Source organism: Pseudophryne corroboree, chromosome 6, assembly GCF_028390025.1.
Source record: "Pseudophryne corroboree isolate aPseCor3 chromosome 6, aPseCor3.hap2, whole genome shotgun sequence".
Taxonomy (NCBI): domain Eukaryota; kingdom Metazoa; phylum Chordata; class Amphibia; order Anura; family Myobatrachidae; genus Pseudophryne; species Pseudophryne corroboree.
Genome location: NC_086449.1, coordinates 55700251 through 55720365, shown reverse-complemented (window position 1 = coordinate 55720365; position 20115 = coordinate 55700251). Strand labels below are relative to the sequence as shown.

The 20115-nt window shown below is 45.6% G+C and overlaps 1 protein-coding gene and 1 pseudogene across 2 annotated transcripts in view; one reads left to right on the top strand and one right to left on the bottom strand.

Annotated features, from left to right (window-relative positions):
• LOC134936111 (gastrula zinc finger protein XlCGF17.1-like) overlaps positions 1 to 20115 on the bottom strand; it is a 150348-nt gene that overhangs the window by 18771 nt on the left and 111462 nt on the right. The window lies entirely within an intron of this gene.
• On the top strand, positions 9223 to 9341 carry LOC134936850 (5S ribosomal RNA; annotated as a pseudogene).

Below are 20115 nucleotides of genomic sequence, written 5' to 3'. Positions count from 1 at the left end.
CTCATCGGGCTTTTGCAGAAGAAGCTGGAGACATTGAAGGAGGAGCTAACACGGAGCGATTCCGCTAGGCATGTGGGACTTGTGGATGCAGCCCTTAATTCGCTTAACAAGGATTCACGGGTGGTCAATCTGTTGAAATCAGAGCACTACATTTTGGCCACCATGCTCGATCCTAGATTTAAAGCCTACCTTGGATCTCTCGTTCCGGCAGACACAAGTCTGCTGGGGTTGAAAGACCTGCTGGTGAGAAAATTGTCAAGTCAAGCGGAACGCGACCTGTCAACATCTCCTCCTTCACATTCTCCCGCAACTGGGGGTGCGAGGAAAAGGCTCAGAATTCCGAGCCCACCCGCTGGCGGTGATGTAGGGCAGTCTGGAGCGACTGCTGATGCTGACATCTGGTCCGGACTGAAGGACCTGACAACGATTACGGACATGTCGTCTACTGTCACTGCATATGATTCTCTCACCATTGAAAGAATGGTGGAGGATTATATGATTGACCGCATCCAAGTAGGCACGTCACACAGTCCGTACTTATACTGGCAGGAAAAAGAGGCAATTTGGAGGCCCTTGCACAAACTGGCTTTATTCTACCTAAGTTGCCCTCCCACAAGTGTGTACTCCGAAAGAGTGTTTAGTGCCGCCGCTCACCTTGTCAGCAATCGGCGTACGAGGTTACATCCAGAAAATGTGGAGAAGATGATGTTCATTAAAATGAATTATAATCAATTCCTCCGTGGAGACATTGACCAGCAGTAATTGCCTCCACAAAGTACACAGGGAACTGAGATGGTGGATTCCAGTGGGGACGAATTGATAATCTGTGAGGAGGGGGATGTACACGGTGATATATCGGAGAATGATGATGAGGTGGACATCTTGCCTCTGTAGAGCCAGTTTGTGCAAGGAGAGATTAATTGCTTCTTTTTTGGTGGGGGTCCAAACCAACCCGTCATTTCAGTCACAGTCGTGTGGCAGACCCTGTCACTGAAATGATGGGTTGGTTAAAGTGTGCATGTCCTGTTTATACAACATAAGGGTGGGTGGGAGGGCCCAAGGACAATTCCATCTTGCACCTCTTTTTTCTTTAATTTTTCTTTGCGTCATGTGCTGTTTGGGGAGTGTTTTTTGGAAGGGCCATCCTGCGTGACACTGCAGTGCCACTCCTAGATGGGCCCGGTGTTTGTGTCGGCCACTAGGGTCGCTTATCTTACTCACACAGCTACCTCATTGCGCCTCTTTTTTTCTTTGCGTCATGTGCTGTTTGGGGAGTGTTTTTTGGAAGGGCCATCCTGCGTGACACTGCAGTGCCACTCCTAGATGGGCCAGGTGTTTGTGTCGGCCACTAGGGTCGCTTATCTTACTCACACAGCTACCTCATTGCGCCTCTTTTTTTCTTTGCGTCATGTGCTGTTTGGGGAGTGTTTTTTGGAAGGGCCATCCTGCGTGACACTGCAGTGCCACTCCTAGATGGGCCCGGTGTTTGTGTCGGCCACTAGGGTCGCTTATCTTACTCACACAGCTACCTCATTGCGCCTCTTTTTTTCTTTGCGTCATGTGCTGTTTGGGGAGTGTTTTTTGGAAGGGCCATCCTGCGTGACACTGCAGTGCCACTCCTAGATGGGCCAGGTGTTTGTGTCGGCCACTAGGGTCGCTTATCTTACTCGCACAGCTACCTCATTGCGCCTCTTTTTTTCTTTGCGTCATGTGCTGTTTGGGGAGTGTTTTTTGGAAGGGCCATCCTGCGTGACACTGCAGTGCCACTCCTAGATGGGCCCGGTGTTTGTGTCGGCCACTAGGGTCGCTTATCTTACTCACACAGCTACCTCATTGCACCTCTTTTTTTCTTTGCGTCATGTGCTGTTTGGGGAGTGTTTTTTGGAAGGGCCATCCTGCGTGACACTGCAGTGCCACTCCTAGATGGGCCAGGTGTTTGTGTCGGCCACTAGGGTCGCTTATCTTACTCACACAGCTACCTCATTGCGCCTCTTTTTTTCTTTGCGTCATGTGCTGTTTGGGGAGTGTTTTTTGGAAGGGCCACCCTGCGTGACACTGCAGTGCCACTCCTAGATGGGCCCGGTGTTTGTGTCGGCCACTAGGGTCGCTTATCTTACTCACACAGCTACCTCATTGCGCCTCTTTTTTTCTTTGCGTCATGTGCTGTTTGGGGAGTGTTTTTTGGAAGGGACATCCTGCGTGACACTGCAGTGCCACTCCTAGATGGGCCAGGTGTTTGTGTCGGCCACTTGGGTCGCTTAGCTTAGTCATCCAGCGACCTAGGTGCAAATTTTAGGACTAAAAATAATATTGTGAGGTGTTCAGAATAGACTGAAAATGAGTGGAAATTATGGTTTTTGAGGTTAATAATACTTTGGGATCAAAATGACCCCCAAATTCTATGATTTAAGCTGTTTTTTAGTGTTTTTTGAAAAAAACACCCGAATCCAAAACACACCCGAATCCGACAAAAACAATTCGGTGAGGTTTTGCCAAAACGCGGTCGAACCCAAAACACGGCCGCGGAACCGAACCCAAAACCAAAACACAAAACCCGAAAAATTTCAAGTGCACATCTCTAGAAATAACCCACTTAAGAGAGGCTAACCACTCCTGTTCCCTAGCCGGGATCTGCGCTACAACAGTGCAATCCTGATTACATGCAATGGGATCTTCTTGAGATGATAACTCCTCTGCAGCATATGATACAGAGTCTCTAGACATGGTTGCTTGCAATCCCTACACACCCCACATACACACAGGGTAAGGGCAGACAGAGTTCCCCCCAAGAATGGCAGAGAGACACAGAGATTGGAGCCAAACCACACACAGTGCTTACAAGGTATATGGAGACCCCAACCAGCGCTGACTGCACCTTAACAGATTACACAGTCTTACACAGCCTCCCCCCTTCTACAACCCCCTGGTACCATCAGAGATAGCTGGAGTTGCTCTTCACTGATAGCATTTCTGCAGGCAGGAAAATGGCGATGAACACTGCTGGGTCCACTCTGAGGAGAAGCTCTGCTCCCTTAATGGCGCGGTCTTCCTGCTCTTCAGAAGATTATACTGGCCCGAGGAGTCATGCTGGCAGCGATCCCGGGACCACGACCGGCTTTATAGGTCAGTGCCGCACTATGTACCGCTAAGCCCCTGAGCGCAGTTAGAACTGCGCTCCATACCCTGTTGTCACCATCTTCACACTGGCTCCCCGCGTGCTAGGGGGGCCGGTGACTCACTCGCCACTGATCGTCTGGCTTTGTAAGGAGGTGGCAGCATGCTGCCCGGGTGAGCGATCCCCTGTGGTGGGGAACGTTCTTTCCTCTCAGGAGCTCAGTGTCCTGTCTCAGAGATAGTGGCTCAAACCCCGCAGGGTGGACACTACTACCCCTTAGTCCCACGATGCAGGGAGGCTGTTGCCAGCAGCCTCCCTGTAAAATAATAAACTTTAAAATAAACTTTTACTAAAGACGCTCTGTAGAGCTCCCCTAGCTGTGACCGGCTCCTCCGGGCACATTTTCTAAATGGAGTCTGGTAGGAGGGGTATAGAGGGAGAAGCCAGACCACACTATTAAACTCTTAAAGTGCCAGTGGCTCCTAGTGGATCCGTCTATATCCCATGGTACTAATGTGGACACCAGCATCCTCTAGGAAGTAAGAGAAAAGGGAGTACCGCCATGACCTCAACCACAGAATACGTCGAGCCAGGACAGACATAGTCGACGCCTTGGCCACCAACACACCCGCCTCAGAGGATGCCTCCAGAATGTAATAGGCGGTGGCAGGGCCATAACTAGGTGTGTGCAGAGGGGGCACCGCACATAGCACTGCAGGGTATGGGGCGCTGTTGGCGGCACTTGTCAGTTATCTGTTTTAATTACTTTCACTTGCAGCTTTCCCCCTTTTTGAAGCCCAGCTTCTCCTGATTCAAACCCATTGTCTGTGGCATTGCAGTCAATCTATTAATTGAGCTATCTGCCCTTACATAGAAAGGTAGATAATTCTAAGCTAGAGAAGCTTACCTTGTACTTTGCGAAAAAATGATCAGCACTGCAGCTGAGCAGATCTACGTATTGTGTGGATGCAAGGGATTTGATGTGTGGCTGCACACTACACAGATCTGCTAAATTGTAACGCTGATTATTTTTTTACAAAGTACCAGTAGCTTCATATAGTGTTCATAGTTTTTATGCAGGATCAACTAGCTCAATGACTAGGGTGTTTGATTAGAAATTCAACAGGTTATAGGTTTGAATCCTGGGTATGGCAGTATATTGAAATGTGTTATTGTAGGGCTTTGTAACTGAATAACAACGAGCTCTTTTCTATACAAGGGATTTGTATCCAAATACATTTTCTTGCAGGTGTGTGTGTTTAAAATATATATATATATATATATATATATATATATATATATATATATTATATATATATATATATATATATATATATATATAAATATAAATAAATAAATAAATACAAGGCTGCACTCAATCAAATGATGAAAGGTACAGGTAAGTGTGTTTAACGTTTCAAGATTTATTTCTCGTTGTCAGGATACATGTCGTCGTCAAGTATCCTGACGACGAGAAATAAATCTCGAAACGTTGAACACACTTACCTGCTCCCTTCATCATTTGATTGAGTGCCGCCTTGTATGCTGTGCATTTGGGTCTCTGAGCACAGGACACCTAGGAGGGCACCAAAGCTAATTTGAACTTTATTTGGAGTGCTGCCTACTCTGTTACTATATATATATATATATATATATATATATATATATATATTATATATATATATATATATATATATATTATAGTGGAAAGGGACATCATAGCATGGGCTTTCTCTGGGATCAATCTTGTCATGCCCCTTCCTCACGAGGCATGTGCCTTATGTCACTATTGGAAAAATAGGGGAGGGAAGGGCACCAATCCTCTCTCTGGCACAGGGCACCAAAAAGTCTAGTTACGGCTCTGGGCGGTGGTGGTAATGTGAGACAGGTACTGTCTTGCATTGTCAGATATCTCCTCGGACAGCTCTTCCTCTAATGCCTGAACCCATGTTTCAATACCTTGAGCAGCCCAGGAGGCAGCAATAGTGGGTCAGCACCTGTCAGGGAGTAAATACATTTCAGGCATCCCTCCACACGCTTATCTGTCATTTCCTTCAGTGAAGTGACAGGCAGACAGAGTTGATGACACCACTAGGCGGTTGACATGAGAATCCACCAGTGGTGAATTTATCCACTTGTTACATAACTCTGCAGGGAGTGGGTAGCGAGCTAAGGCCTGTTTAGAGAGAGGGAATTTCTTCCCTGGATTAGACCAGGGTTCATGCCTGATGTCCACCAAATGGTCAGAATGGGGTAATAGATTTTTAGCCACCTTCTGCTGTTTAAACCTGTCAGTTGTATTGGTGACAGTAGTGGGTTCCTCATCATCAGTGATTTGTGGGATTTGCTTAATAGCAACCACTAGAGCAGGGACGTCAATTTGCATTGTAGAATCCTCATCAGAAATGCCTGGTTCAATGTCTGACAGGACAGTATGCTCCCCCTCCTCTTCAGATGAAACATCTGAGATATTCGTGGATTGTGAGCAGGAAGCAGTCTGCTTAGATGACCCAGCGACACGGGAGTGACCGGAGGTAGATTTTTGTCTGACGAAGCAATGAGTCAACTGCTGCAACTGGTTAGACACGTTGTCTGCCCAAGGTGGATTAACCATAGGGACTGTTTGAGGCTGTAATGGTACAAGAGGTCCCATAGGGGGCATTAGGCATTCCACTAGAGTACCCAGTAGGCTTGAGAACGTGGCCCAGAGTAGCTCCTGATTGGATACAGGAGTTGCGGACTGACTGAAGAGTGTATGACACATGGTACATAGACCATCATACACAGCTTCCCCCTCTGGTAAATCCTTGGTGCATACTCTGCATGATGCAGGAGCGTCCACAGATTTACTGCCCTTCCTGTTAGACATTGTGCACAAATGCAAGAAAGAGCGGTTTAGTATAATGAAGCCAGACAGAGTATAATACCTGCAAATAAATCCGATAGTATGTGACTGAGTACATAGTAGAATACACTGAATAGGTGAATACTGTTTTGCACTACATAAACGACCCTGACACAACTAGTCCCTTAGGGTAAAGAATTTAGTGATAGAAACACTGAAAGCGAATCCTCACAGCAGATACAGGCACACAGTCACATTAGCAATGCAGATTATTATTAGGATGACAGTAGAACTGCACTGAACTAATATATGCATTTATATATAGTCAACAGGTAAATACTGCAAACTATTGCAACTTTCTTGCTAAAGTTTTATTCGGTAAATACTGCAGACTATTGCAACTTTCTTGCTAAAGTTTTATTCGGTAAATACTGCAGACTATTTCACATTACATTGCATGGTTTAAAGTTTAGAAAGCTGTTCTAAATGGATTAATATCTGTAATCTGCAAAAAACTTCTAGTGATTGAGTGGTGTTTACCAACCTTACATTTGTTAGATTTGTTTAACACCTTTTGCTGGAGGTGGAGGGTTGCTGTGGGGTGTGGGGGGTGTGTGTGTGGGGGGGGGGGGGTTGTAATTAGGATGAACATGTACAAAAAATGGTGTTACTGTAATCAGAGGCGTAACTAGGGTTTTCGGAGCCCAGGGCAAGATGGAAAATGGCTCCCACCCCCCCCTTGAAAAAAACACACAAAAAGAAGCATGTGCGCGCACCGAAAAATGGGCGTGGTCACACACCAGAAGGGGTGTGGCTACGCTCCAGAAGGCGTGTGGCCACTGAAAATGACCCACAGTGCCAGTTACATTGCCCCACGGTGCCAGATATATTGCCCCACTCAGTGCCGGATACATTGCCCCACTCAGTGCCGGATACAATGCCCCACTCAGTGCCGGATACAATGCCCCACTCAGTGCCGGATACAATGCCCCACTCAGTGCCGGATACAATGCCCCACTCAGTGCCGGATACAATGCCCCACTCAGTGCCGGATACAATGCCCCACTCAGTGCCGGATACAATGCCCCACTCAGTGCCGGATACATTGCCCCACTCAGTGCCGGATACAATGCCCCACTCAGTGCCGGATACAATGCCCCACTCGGTGCCGGATACAATGCCCCACTCAGTGCCGGATACATGCCCCACGGTGCCAGATACATGCCCCACAGTATGCCCCACAGTGCCAGTTACATGCCCCACAGTGCCAGTTACATGCCCCACAGTGCCAGTTACATGCCCCACAGTGCCAGTTACATGCCCCACAGTGCCAGATACATGCCCCACAGTATGCCCCACAGTGCCAGTTACATGCCCCACAGTGCCAGTTACATGCCCCACAGTGCCAGTTACATGCCCCACAGTGCCGGTTACATGCCCCACAGTGCCGGTTACATGCCCCACAGTGCCAGATACATGCCCCACAGTGCCGGATACATGCCCCACAGTGCCAGATACATGCCCCACAGTGCCAGATACATGCCCCACAGTGCCAGATACATGCCCCACAGTGCCAGATACATGCCGCACAGTGCCAGATACATGCCCCACAGTATGCCCCACAGTGGCAGTTACAGTGCCCCACAGTGCTGGATAAAATGCCCCACAGTGCTGGATACAATGCCCCACAGTGCCAGTTACATGCCCCACAGTGCCACTTACAGTGCCCCACAGTGCTGGATACAATGCCCCACAGCCACAGTGCCTGTTACATGATCCAGTGAACAAGCTCCTCCCAGCGAAACGCGCGTCACTTCCGGTCCGGCACCCAACTTCCGGGACCTCGGCAACGGGGCTCCGACGGGCGGACTCCTGTCAGCGAAATGCCGCAAGTATAATACCGCTCACTGCAGCGGATTAAAAGCTCTCCAGGCCAGCTCTCTCCCCTTGTGCCTAGCGCACCCCTAAGGGAAAAAGCTGCCCCAACCAAGTGCATTACGCACGGATTGTCTCCCTGGCAAAACTAGCCAGCAATATTGCCTGGTAATCCTTATATCAATTTATAATTAAAAAGGTAATTAGTGACACTGAATGCTTAACATTTAAACTGTGCAAAACAGGGCAGGGACACATAGCACTCATTAACAGAGACACTTGCTACTAGCCAGCATTTCATTGGTGCTACATTAAATCCCTTTTAATTATCCAGGCAATTATTCCTCATTAAAGGCACTCCGTTGGTGTGAGAGCTTCCTCTATACTTACCATAGAACAGAGTCAACTCACAATTATTATATATTATATATATTTTTTTTTTGTCCTAACAAATCATGATTATAACCACTATATATAATTTTTCTTGTTATAATATTTGGACAAATTATTCATAAATAGAACACCAGCTGTTCTTATACTGTCTTCTGCTGGTCCCAAATCATATAAAAAAATGTGTTTCTTTTTGTTGAGACCAGAGTCACTCTTTCTATAATTTGCTCAGCATTCGGTTATTGTGACAAATTGTGATTTCCTATTTATATATAAAATTCTTTTCCCATTAACTTGTTATTGTGACAAAACAATTAGACAAGTAAGTGACAGAATCCTGCTGCTTATCGCAGCCCATGTGGTTGATCTCATAACAAATACATCTGTTTGCAGTTTGTTACTGTGATAACTATTTGCATTCTGCATTTTGCAGTGTTAAAAGGAAGCTACATTTTGCAACTTATGTGGTGTGTTCAAAACAATTGTATCTGTTTTTTCGCAGCTCGTGTGGTTGATTCCATAACAAACACATCTGCTTGCAGTATGATACTGTGATAACTATTTACATTTTGCAGTGTTAAAAGGAAGCTACCCTTTGCAACTTATGTGGTGTGTTCAAAACAATTCTATCTGTTTTCACTTTTCACTTAGACACAGAGCTGCCCAAACACCTTCCTTGTACTCATCAAATTATTAACCCAGGTCATACTGGTATTTTTATCAGTATTTCATCTAATTATTTAATCATTACCATGTCATCAATTTAATTGCCTCACTTAATTTATTTGAGGCAACTCCGGTATGTGTTTTCCATCACAATTATAACATTGATGATCTCAACAGTGGATATTCCCTCCACTTCTTGTTCTTCCTTGGGCCACTAATTGGTCCAATACTAATTGGCGAGTGTCAAATCAATCTGTATCCCCCTCCATATGGAATTACATTTTGTCCCTAATACCATCCAATTTATATGCTGAGAGGCGTCTACCGTACCATCTACAGTCATACCATGCTGGATCTGCCCGATCTCGTCTGATCTTGGAAGCCAGGCAGCATTGGGCCCGGTCAGTACCAGAAAGGGTGACCCTCTGGGAATACTGGGTACTGTAGTCTCATCAAGGTATATACCTTTCATTGACCAGCAGAACCCACACATCAACTAACACTGCAAGAATACGCAGTTCAGTTGATCATCTTAAAAGGAGTCCGACAATCCATATGCCGGTTTTTCTTTTTTCTTGTATCTCTTACATGAAAACGTACAGTATTTTCAATTAAAAATTTATAGAGATAACGAGAACTTTCTATTTTCGCAGTGGACATATGTCTAACAATAATACTCGCCTAGAATTCAGAGGGTGTACAGACAAATTTTCTGTCACCCACATTCAATAAGCGAGTGACATATAACTACTATATCGTCTTCTTCATATTATTTAATACTTGTTTTAACCCACCTCGCTGTTTTATACAGTAAAGGTTTTTTCACATAATTAATTACATTTGGTCGTCTGATTAGTTTATTAAAAGTTACGTTTTAATGCTTTATACATATCTCATTGTTTTACAATACTGTTATTCGATTAATTTATAAAGTGTGCCCCAGGGAGACATATCAACTAGCCCTCTTTTTTTGCTTCTTTGCAAAATCACCCCCAATAGCTCTTTCTGCTATAAATGTCCGGGAGCACCACCAACCGTTGTTCTGCCCCAAAAGCCTTTTGAGGCGGAATTGGCAGCTTTATGTTGGTATAAACTATAATTAGAATTTCTATGATTACTATTATTTCCATCAGATAATGTACAATCGGTTCCAGTGCAGATCTCAAAAAAAACCCACCCAATACATGCCCCACAGTGCCAGGCCCCCCGTGCCGCCGCCGGACCCCGTCACTCACCTCTTGTGAGGGGAGGAGAGCGCAGCGCCTCTCCTTCCCCTCGCCGCTCCAGGTCTCCGGACGCCGGCGGCTGTCTGGCGCCGGTTCGCTAGCCAATCAGAGCTCACGGACCGGCAGCCAATCAGGAGCCGGTCCGCAAGCCCTGATTGGCTAGCGCCAGAGACCGGACACGGCAGCGCTGCTGGCAGCGCTGCTAGTGCTCCCAGCGGCGGTGAGGGGAGGGAGAGAGCTGCGCTCTCTCCTCCCCTCACATTTAGGGTTAATGAGGTGAATGGGGCATGATGCCCTGGACGCCGGCGGCGCCCCCCACTCCTGGGCCTGCCAGGGCGCCCAGGGCACGTGCCCCACTCGCCCTACCCTAGTTACGCCTCTGACTGTAATAAATCCAAAAGACGGCGCAAGGGAAATGCTGCCTATGGAAAATACTGACTCAAATCTGGATTTCACCTTTTATCCAACAACATATACAAGCAAAGAGGGGTGAGTCAGTAAAACCCTTTGGCGCATGGGAAAAGGGGACAAGGGAGACCTGTAGAAATGATGCAAATCACTTCCCTAAGTGAATTTCGACTAAACTTAAAGGGAATGATCTGCGTACCCCCACTCACACTGTACGGGGGTAAAGGTTTCTTTTTCTTTCAATCGTAAACCAATGTTTACTAATGTCCAGACTTTCTAACAAGCAGGAAATCAGAAGTGTTGAAGTGAAGAAACGGAATATCGTACCCCAACTCACATAAGAAGAAACTCGATGACTCCTATCAAGGTATCTTTACGTGTTCAATGCAGCTCTTAGTGTGACTTCTCAGCATAAGATGGTCTCGTAGGATTTGTAAAAATAAAAAAGACAAGCAATGTGTAGTATTGCAAGTGACCCCACTGTCGTGTATAATAAAATGTGGGTGACCTACACCGTAATCATGTGATATACTAATGTCACAATTGCTGGGTGCACTGTATATATACCCTTCACCGTGGTGGAGAAATGGAGCCAAAGCGTACCCCTGACTCACACAAGGAAAACTGGGGTGACTCCTATCAAGGTATCTTTAAAACATCAACCACATCTAATTGGCGTACCCCAACTCACGATTGAAGGTGTGAACTAATTCTCATCTCGGTTTCTTTGTTGCCTGGATATCTTTCTCAACCATAACACAATTGTACTCAGGAAACTCTTCTTATTCCACACAATCCATAATACAGTTTATTGATCCAAGAAGAATTGCACCGAATAGGTAAAACATGTGCAATATACGCAAAACAACAAAAATTGGTTTAAATAAATTCTAAAATGATTATCCGCAAGGTTAAAACCAAGTTGAAAAAATCTCAATAAATCCAAAACGAATTTCAATGTAGTCTATTAAAAAAATAAGTAAGTTGATGGCTACTCACACAGCGGTATGTCGACGCGTTTCGGTCCTGGGACCTTTATCAAGACATGACCGACTGTGTGGGGAGCCAGATATTTATGGTATGAGTAGCCAATTGTGTGCTGACAGGAAATTGATGTGAAGGAAATGACATCATCCTGTAGTTCAGCATTTAATATAGACACATCCTTTAACATAGTATAAATCTCATTATTTATATCTATCCTAATAATATAATTCCACAGAAATACATCAAATACAGAGCTTAATCGTGTAAAATTTCATATATCCTATTCTCAGTGTTATCCTCTCCGGGCATCGCAACTCACTTCCGGTCCCGCAAAGATTTCTGGGAAGTGTAGTTCGATGCACCGTGATCGTCACTTGGTCAGAACTATCTCTCATAGGCAAATGCTAAAGAACTTTTAAATATAAATATACTCTTTTTATCATTCACTTAATGTTCAATAGTTCAAATCGGACATAAATCTACCTATAAAACCTCAATACGGATCGATACGTCACTTCCGAAACCGGAGGTATTCATGGGAAATGTAGTTCCGTGTTGAGAAACAGCAATTCTTATGCCTTGTCATAACTCCTTATATGTGGTCTCTAATAAGACAAGTATGTGAGAACTTAGATTAAAGATTTTCACTTTCGATAGTGAATTCACAGATTCTGTGTTTTCCGAATGTGAAATGATGCCCTTCTTCTTCTTCCTCTTTTTCTTTCTCTTCATTTTGCATATCTGCGCCTTCTTCACTCCCCCCCTCTTCCCTCTGTACTTTCTATTGGTTATCTGTAACGGACTGGTGGTCTGTCCTTCCCCAAAAAACGAGTTGATAGTCGTAAATTATTTAGAGGTGAAAATTGATTAGATAAAGCCACTGGGTCTCTATCTTGATGGAATGTTCTACTCTCAGTTTCCTTGAATTGTACTCCCCTCCATTCAGGTGTCAAATCTCTACCTGTTCTCCTAAAGTAGGGTTCTACTGATGGTTCTCTTCTCTGAGATCTAATCATGGGTCTGTTTCTCGTTGTTGGTGATGTGTACCGTGGAGGGCTATATCTTCTAACATCTTTCCTCCCACCCGTAGTTTCCAGTGGTCTAGTTCTCCTAAATTTCTTACGTTGCTTTCTATTAGGAATCTGATCTTCCATTATTTCTGTAGATCTTTCCTCATTGGACGTCTCTTCCCGTTGTTTATTAATGTCAATTATATCTCTTTGATACTTCTTTACTTTTTTATCAATGAGTAACTTCTGTGGGTTTTTTTAAATTCAATTCAATCTTACTCTCAATGACTTTGTATTCATTGGAATTGGCATATGGATCGACCAGAGATTTATATGTGGCTATCTCACCATCTAACCTCTCTAATTCTCTTTTTCTATCTTTGATGATTAATTTCATCAAGGAGAGTGAGCACGTTCTCGTGATCTCATCCCATTCTTTTTTAAAGTCTCCATCTGAAGATGTAAAGGTGGAGGTTTTTACAATTTTAAGTCCCTTGGGAATTAAATTCTCAACTAGATATTTTTCTAGAGTCATGACCTCCCACCATATTTTACATTCTTTGGTCAGGATGGATGACAACTTATTCATCATCCCTTCCATATCATCATCATGGAGATCATTAGGAGTGATTTCAATCCCAAATGCTCTCTCCAGGATGGCATTTCTCTGATCTCTAATTGAAAACATGTTGGTTTAGGACAGTTTCTAAATAAATAACAGGAAGTGGAGTGCTGCCTTTATGAATGTATGTTTACAGAATAGGTGAATGAACTAAACAATGGTGTACAAAAAATAAACCCGCAGGAAGGCATCGATCGGTGAAAGACACGGCCACGTAATGACCGTTGGGGATGAATCAAGGACACAAAGAAAGGATGACTCCATGGACTACATGTCCCGGCATACTTTGAGCGAGATTACGGAAACGTCATTCTGCATCATATCTATTGTTAAGAATAAGGACATCTTAATAACTATCTTGGGACGTTGTAAATTGACTGTGGGGATTGTTTAGTCTTATTAGAGACCACATATAAGGAGTTATGACAAGGCATAAGAATTGCTGTTTCTCAACACGGAACTACATTTCCCATGAATACCTCCGGTTTCGGAAGTGACGTATCGATCCGTATTGAGGTTTTATAGGTAGATTTATGTCCGATTTGAACTATTGAACATTAAGTGAATGATAAAAAGAGTATATTTATATTTAAAAGTTCTTTAGCATTTGCCTATGAGAGATAGTTCTGACCAAGTGACGATCATGGTGCATCGAACTACACTTCCCAGAAATCTTTGCGGGACCGGAAGTGAGTTGCGATGCCCGGAGAGGATAACACTGAGAATAGGATATATGAAATTTTACACGATTAAGCTCTGGATTTGATGTATTTCTGTGGAATTATATTATTAGGATAGATATAAATAATGAGATTTATACTATGTTAAAGGATGTGTCTATATTAAATGCTGAACTACAGGATGATGTCATTTCCTTCACATCAATTTCCTGTCAGCACACAATTGGCTACTCATACCATAAATATCTGGCTCCCCACACAGTCGGTCATGTCTTGATAAAGGTCCCAGGACCGAAACGCGTCGACATACCGCTGTGTGAGTAGCCATCAACTTACTTATTTTTTTAATAGACTACATTGAAATTCGTTTTGGATTTATTGAGATTTTTTTCAACTTGGTTTTAACCTTGCGGATAATCATTTTAGAATTTTTTTAAACCAATTTTTGTTGTTTTGCGTATATTGCACATGTTTTACCTGTTCGGTGCAATTCTTCTTGGGTCAATAAACTGTATTATGGATTGTGTGGAATAAGAAGAGTTTCCTGAGTACAATTGTATTATGGTTGAGAAAGATATCCAGGCAACAAAGAAACCGAGATGAGAATTAGTTCACACCTTCAATCGTGAGTTGGGGTACGCCAATTAGATGTGGTTGATGTTTTAAAGATACCTTGATAGGAGTCACCCCAGTTTTCCTTGTGTGAGTCAGGGGTACGCTTTGGCTCCATTTCTCCACCACGGTGAAGGGTATATATACAGTGCACCCAGCAATTGTGACATTAGTATATCACATGATTACGGTGTAGGTCACCCACATTTTATTATACACGACAGTGGGGTCACTTGCAATACTACACATTGCTTGTCTTTTTTATTTTTACAAATCCTACGAGACCATCTTATGCTGAGAAGTCACACTAAGAGCTGCATTGAACACGTAAAGATACCTTGATAGGAGTCATCGAGTTTCTTCTTATGTGAGTTGGGGTACGATATTCCGTTTCTTCACTTCAACACTTCTGATTTCCTGCTTGTTAGAAAGTCTGGACATTAGTAAACATTGGTTTACGATTGAAAGAAAAAGAAACCTTTATGGATACATCTTACCCCCGTACAGTGTGAGTGGGGGTACACAGATCATTCCCTTTAAAGTTTAGTCGAAATTCACTTAGGGAAGTTATTTGCATCATTTCTACAGGTCTCCCTTGTCCCCTTTTCCCATGCGCCAAAGGTTTTTACTGACTCACCCCTCTTTGCTTGTATAGGATGAACATGTGTCTGTAGACTTATTTATTCAGTATCGGTCAGGACGCCAGTCCTATAGGATGCTGCAGTGCCTAGCATATGAAGTGGCTAGTTGTAAAGTGGCAGCTAACATCAATAGCAGTGTTATACTGGTGTTAAACCGAAGGAAAACAGAAGGCAAACAAACTAACAAGATAACAGAAGGACTGCATTACAACCACAAAATTCAGGATCTTTACGTGGCCTCTCCTCACCTCTACCATGAGTACACCAGGACTAGGATTACCACCTCTCTGGCTGAGAACATCAAGTCTGCCCCTGGGCTTAACCCTCAAGATGAGCAGGGTACTGTGGGGGGAGAGCACCAGGACCAGGCTCAGCAAGGACATCCCCATTGCTTCTGAGTGTGCCCCCCACATTCTCCTACACACCCGTACTAAGATCTGATCAAAATAATGTTATCCCAATTTTACTTCTGCCATTAGTTACCTGATATTGTTTATTACAAGGGAGACTTTGCCCTGCAGTCCCAGAGACTAGTCACAGCTATGCTCAGAAGATGGCGCCCATCATCTCAGTCAGGGAGTGCGGGAGAGTGTGAGGAAGCTCCAGGGTGGGAAAATCTGTAGATGTCACCCTGGGCCGGGGAGAGGCTACAGGGTAAGCGCTGACTCTTCTATGGTGAACCTCACCACCGGTACTAGGGAGCCTTATCAATAGGGGCGTTAGTACATCCGACCTGTACTCCCATGCCCTGGCGGATATATTGGGGTCCCTGCTCGGTGCCAGTGTCCAGGCCAGTGTCGCAGTCCATTTTTCTAGACTGGAATCAGGAACGCAATTTAGTGGTGGGTCCCACCTGGAGGACCCTCTTACCTCCTCCCCGTATCAGCCGCGCCAGCCAGGAGAGCATCTGCGACCGTGTGCCTAAAACCGCAGCGTCTCCACCACAAGTACCCGGGAACTGAGCTGCGGGAGTATTCAAAGTCGCTTGGGAGGTGATGGAGCTGCAGCACTGAGGTGTCAAAATGACATGCAGCGCTGACAGCCCAGTTTTGAAGAAAGTTTCTGTTAGGAAAAAAGCTTTTTCATGGCTGCCCAGTGCAGCCTTCCTGTTAGTTGACCTGCTGCTACAGACACCAACTTGAAACTGAGCTCACAGTGCCTGGAGGCAGGGTTACAGAGGAGGCCTCAATGCATCCTGGTACAGCCTAAAGCTTTATCCTCTTGATGCCTCTGGGTCTGGATCAAGATCCACTCTACACCCCAATGTTTTTCTGTGGAACACAGTGTACCCAGCTGCAGAAATGTCTATACAAGAGATGTTAGTAGGTTTGATTTTAGATCAGAAAAGTTAAAGAAAGTTATACTAAAAGAAAAGTAAACGAGTCTCCACCCATCGGGATTCATGGTTAGGGGACGGCCTTTTACCATCCTATAGTTACAAATCCTCTCTGCAGCAGTTGTTAATGTTAAACCACCCTAATAGTGCCACAGTTTGTTTTCTGCACCATAGCAGTGCCTCAGTTAATGCTGTTGTAGCCTAGACTATTAATGTAAATATGTGTACACATAGGGGGTCATTCCGAGTTGTTCGCTCGTTGACGATTTTCGCTATACTGCGATTAGTCGCTTACTGCGCATGCGCAAGGTTCGCAGTGCGCATGCGCTTAGTTATTTTACAGAAAAGTTAGGTATTTTACTCACGGCATAACAAAGCTTTTTCATCGCTGTGCTGATCGTAGTGTGATTGACAGGAAGTGGGTGTTTCTGGGCGGAAACTGTCCGTTTTATGGGAGTGTGCGGAAAAACGTAGTCGTTCGAGTTGCAAAACGCAGGAGTGGCTGGAGAAACTGGGGAGTGGCTGGGCGAACGCTGGGTGTGTTTGTGACGTCAAGCCAGGAATGGAAAGGACTGAGCTGGTCGCAATGGCTGAGTAAGTCTGGAGCTACTCAGAAACTGCGGGATAATCGTTACGAGAAAATTAGCGAAGCTTTCGTTAGCAATTCTGCTAAGCTAAGATACACTCCCAGTAGGCGGCGGGTTAGCGTGTGCAATGCTGCTAAAAGCAGCTAGCGAGCAAACAACTCGGAATCACCCCCATAGTGCTCTTTATGCAAATCCATTTGTTAGGGATAAGTGAGCGAAGAGTGTACGCAGGGCTCTAGAATGAATTAAATGTATAATATATTTGTTGTTTAATGAATTACACTGTTAATGTAAGTGAGAATCTCTGTGCTTGTTCACCTTGTTATTTATAGTGGGACAGTATGGGGAGGATGTAGGATGGCAGTGTTGGCTGTCAGTGGAGTGTGTAGTCCGTAGCGGATCTTGCCACGGGCAAGCAGAACTTTTGCCCGGGGTGCCGCCATCAGGAGGGCGCCGCACCATGGCAAGATCCGCTGCTGCTGTGCCCCCCGCTGCCCGCTCTGTCCAGGGAACTAGACGCGTAGCGTCTAGTTTCCCTTCGTGGAGAGGACCTTTATTGTGCGGTGCGTGATGACGTCATTGCGCACCGCACATCATTTCAGCGGCGCTTCTACTGTACAGGGGGCGTGACTGCCCACGCCCCCTGTATGAAGCCACGCCCCCTATTGCCCGCCCAGGGCGCTGAAATCCCTCGAACCGGCCGTGTGTGAGACGCTGGTGATTATTGGTGGAGAGGGCTCTGGAAGCTGCACGAGAGCGGGGAGTCGTGTGCAGCCAAGAGGGAGCTGCGCGCGCTGGGAGCCATGTGCAGCAGGTGGACCCACGCACTGGGAGCCGTGTGCATAGAGGGACCGTCGTGCTGCTAGTGGGGAGCCTATAAAAGGCACTCCCCGCCGGTCAGCCTCCAGCTACCCCAGTCAGCATTGGCATCTGAGCCCTCAGTGCTGCTTAGAGCTGTACCACTGTAAACATACAGCAGCAGCTGGGGCACAGATAGCGCAGCCAGAACAGGGCCTCCAGGAGGAGGTGGGAAGTGAGTGGAGCCCGTTGCGTACCTGCCCCTTTGGTCATCCTGGCACCAGCAGTTTGGGCAGTGGTGATGCCGCTGGATTGGCCGGCCTGCTCGGTGGATCGGGTGAGCTGCTGATGGGTGGATCGGCAAGCGGGGAGCCCCAGGAGCCAGCTGTGGCATCGGAAGTAGCGTCAGTGTAACCAACCAGGACGCCGGCTTCAGTCCTTCCTGTAGCTAATAGCTTCATTGAGCGGTCCAGGGGCAGCCAATCCCTGATCAGAGGAGGAGGCGAGGGAGTACACTGCAGCGGTGCAAGTCAACGGAGGTGCAAGTGTATTTACGCTTAAACTAGCTTTACACCAGGGCTGGATTGGCCATAGAAGTAACCAGGAGTTTCCCCGGTAGGCCGGCAAGTGTGCGGGGCCGACTGACCTACGCGGCCACGCCCCCTTCTGAGTCACCAGGCTGTGGGCCATTTACTGAAGCAACTGCAGGCAGCAATCAGGAGAGGCCCGGTGTAATTTTCTGGCTGGTAAGGTGTGAGGTGTAATTTTCTGGCTGGTGGGGGGTGAGGTGTAATTTTATGTCGGGGTGTGTGTGAGGTGTATTTTTTGGCTGGTGCGGTGTGAAGTGTAATTGTATGTCGGGGGCTGTGTGAGGTGTAATTTTATGTTGGGGGTGAGGTGTAATTTTGTGTCTGGGGGTGTGTGAGGTGTAATTTTATGGATGGTGGGGTGTGAGGTGTAATTTTATGTCGGGGGGATGTGTGAGGTGTAATTTTATGTCGGGGGTGAGGTGTAATTTTATGTCTGGGGGGGGTGAGGTGTAATTTTATGTCGGGGGGTGAGCTGTAATTTTATGTCTGGGGGGGTGTGAGGTGTAATTTTATGGATGGTGGGGTGTGAGGTGTAATTTTATGTCGGGGGGTTTGTGAGGTGTAATTTTATGTTGGGGGGTGAGGTGTAATTTTATGTCGGGGGTGAGGTGTAATTTTATGTCGGGGGTTGTGTGAGGTGAAATTTTATGTCTGGGGGGGAGTAAGGTGTAATTTTATGGCTTTTGTGGTGTGAGGTGTAATTTTATGTCTGGGGTTGTGTGAGGTGTAATTTTCTGGCTGGGGGGGTTCTGAGGTGTAATTTCATGTCTGGGGGGTTCTGAGGTGTAATTTTATGTCGGGGTGTGTGTGAGGTGTAATTTTTTGGCTGGTGCGGTGTGAAGTGTAATTGTATGTCGGGGGGTGTGTGAGGTGTAATTTTATGTTGGGTGTGAGGTGTAATTTTATGTCAAGGGGTGTGTGAGGTGTAATTTTATGTCGGGAGGTGAGGTGTAATTTTATGTCGGGGGGGTGAGGTGTAATTTTATGTCGGGGGTTGTGTGAGGTGAAATTTTATGTCTGGGGGGTGGTAAGGTGTAATTTTATGGCTGGTGGGGTGTGAGGTGTAATTTTATGTCTGGGGTTGTGTGAGGTGTAATTTTATGTCTGGGGGGGTTCTGAGGTGTAATTTTATGTCTGGGGGGGTGTGAGGTGTAATTTTATGTCTGGGGGGCTGTGAGGTGTAATTTTATGGCTGGTGGGGTGTGAGGTGTAATTTTATGTTGAGGTGTGTGTGAGGTGTAATTTTATGTCGGGGTGTGTGTGTGAGGTGTAATTTTATGTCTGGGGGGGCGTGAGGTGTAATTTTATGGCTGGTGGGGTGTGAGGTGTAATTTTATGTCGGTGGGTGTATGAGGTGTAATTTTATGTCTGGGGGGCTGTGAGGTGTAATTTTATGTCGGGGGGTGTGAGGTGTAATTTTATGTCGGGGTGTGTGTGAGGTGTAATTTTATGTCTGGGGGGGGTGTGAGGTGTAATTTTATGTCGGGGGTGAGGTGTAATTTTATGTCGGGGGGTGTGAGGTGTAATTTTATGTCTGGGGGGGTGTGAGGTGTAATTTTATGTCGGGGGTGAGGTGTAATTTTATGTCTGGGGGGGTGTGAGGTGTAATTTTATGGATGGTGGGGTGTGAGGTGTAATTTTATGTCGGTGGGTGAGGTGTAATTTTATGTCGGGGTGGTGAGGTGTAACTTTATGTCGGGGTTTGTGTGAGGTGAAATTTTATGTCT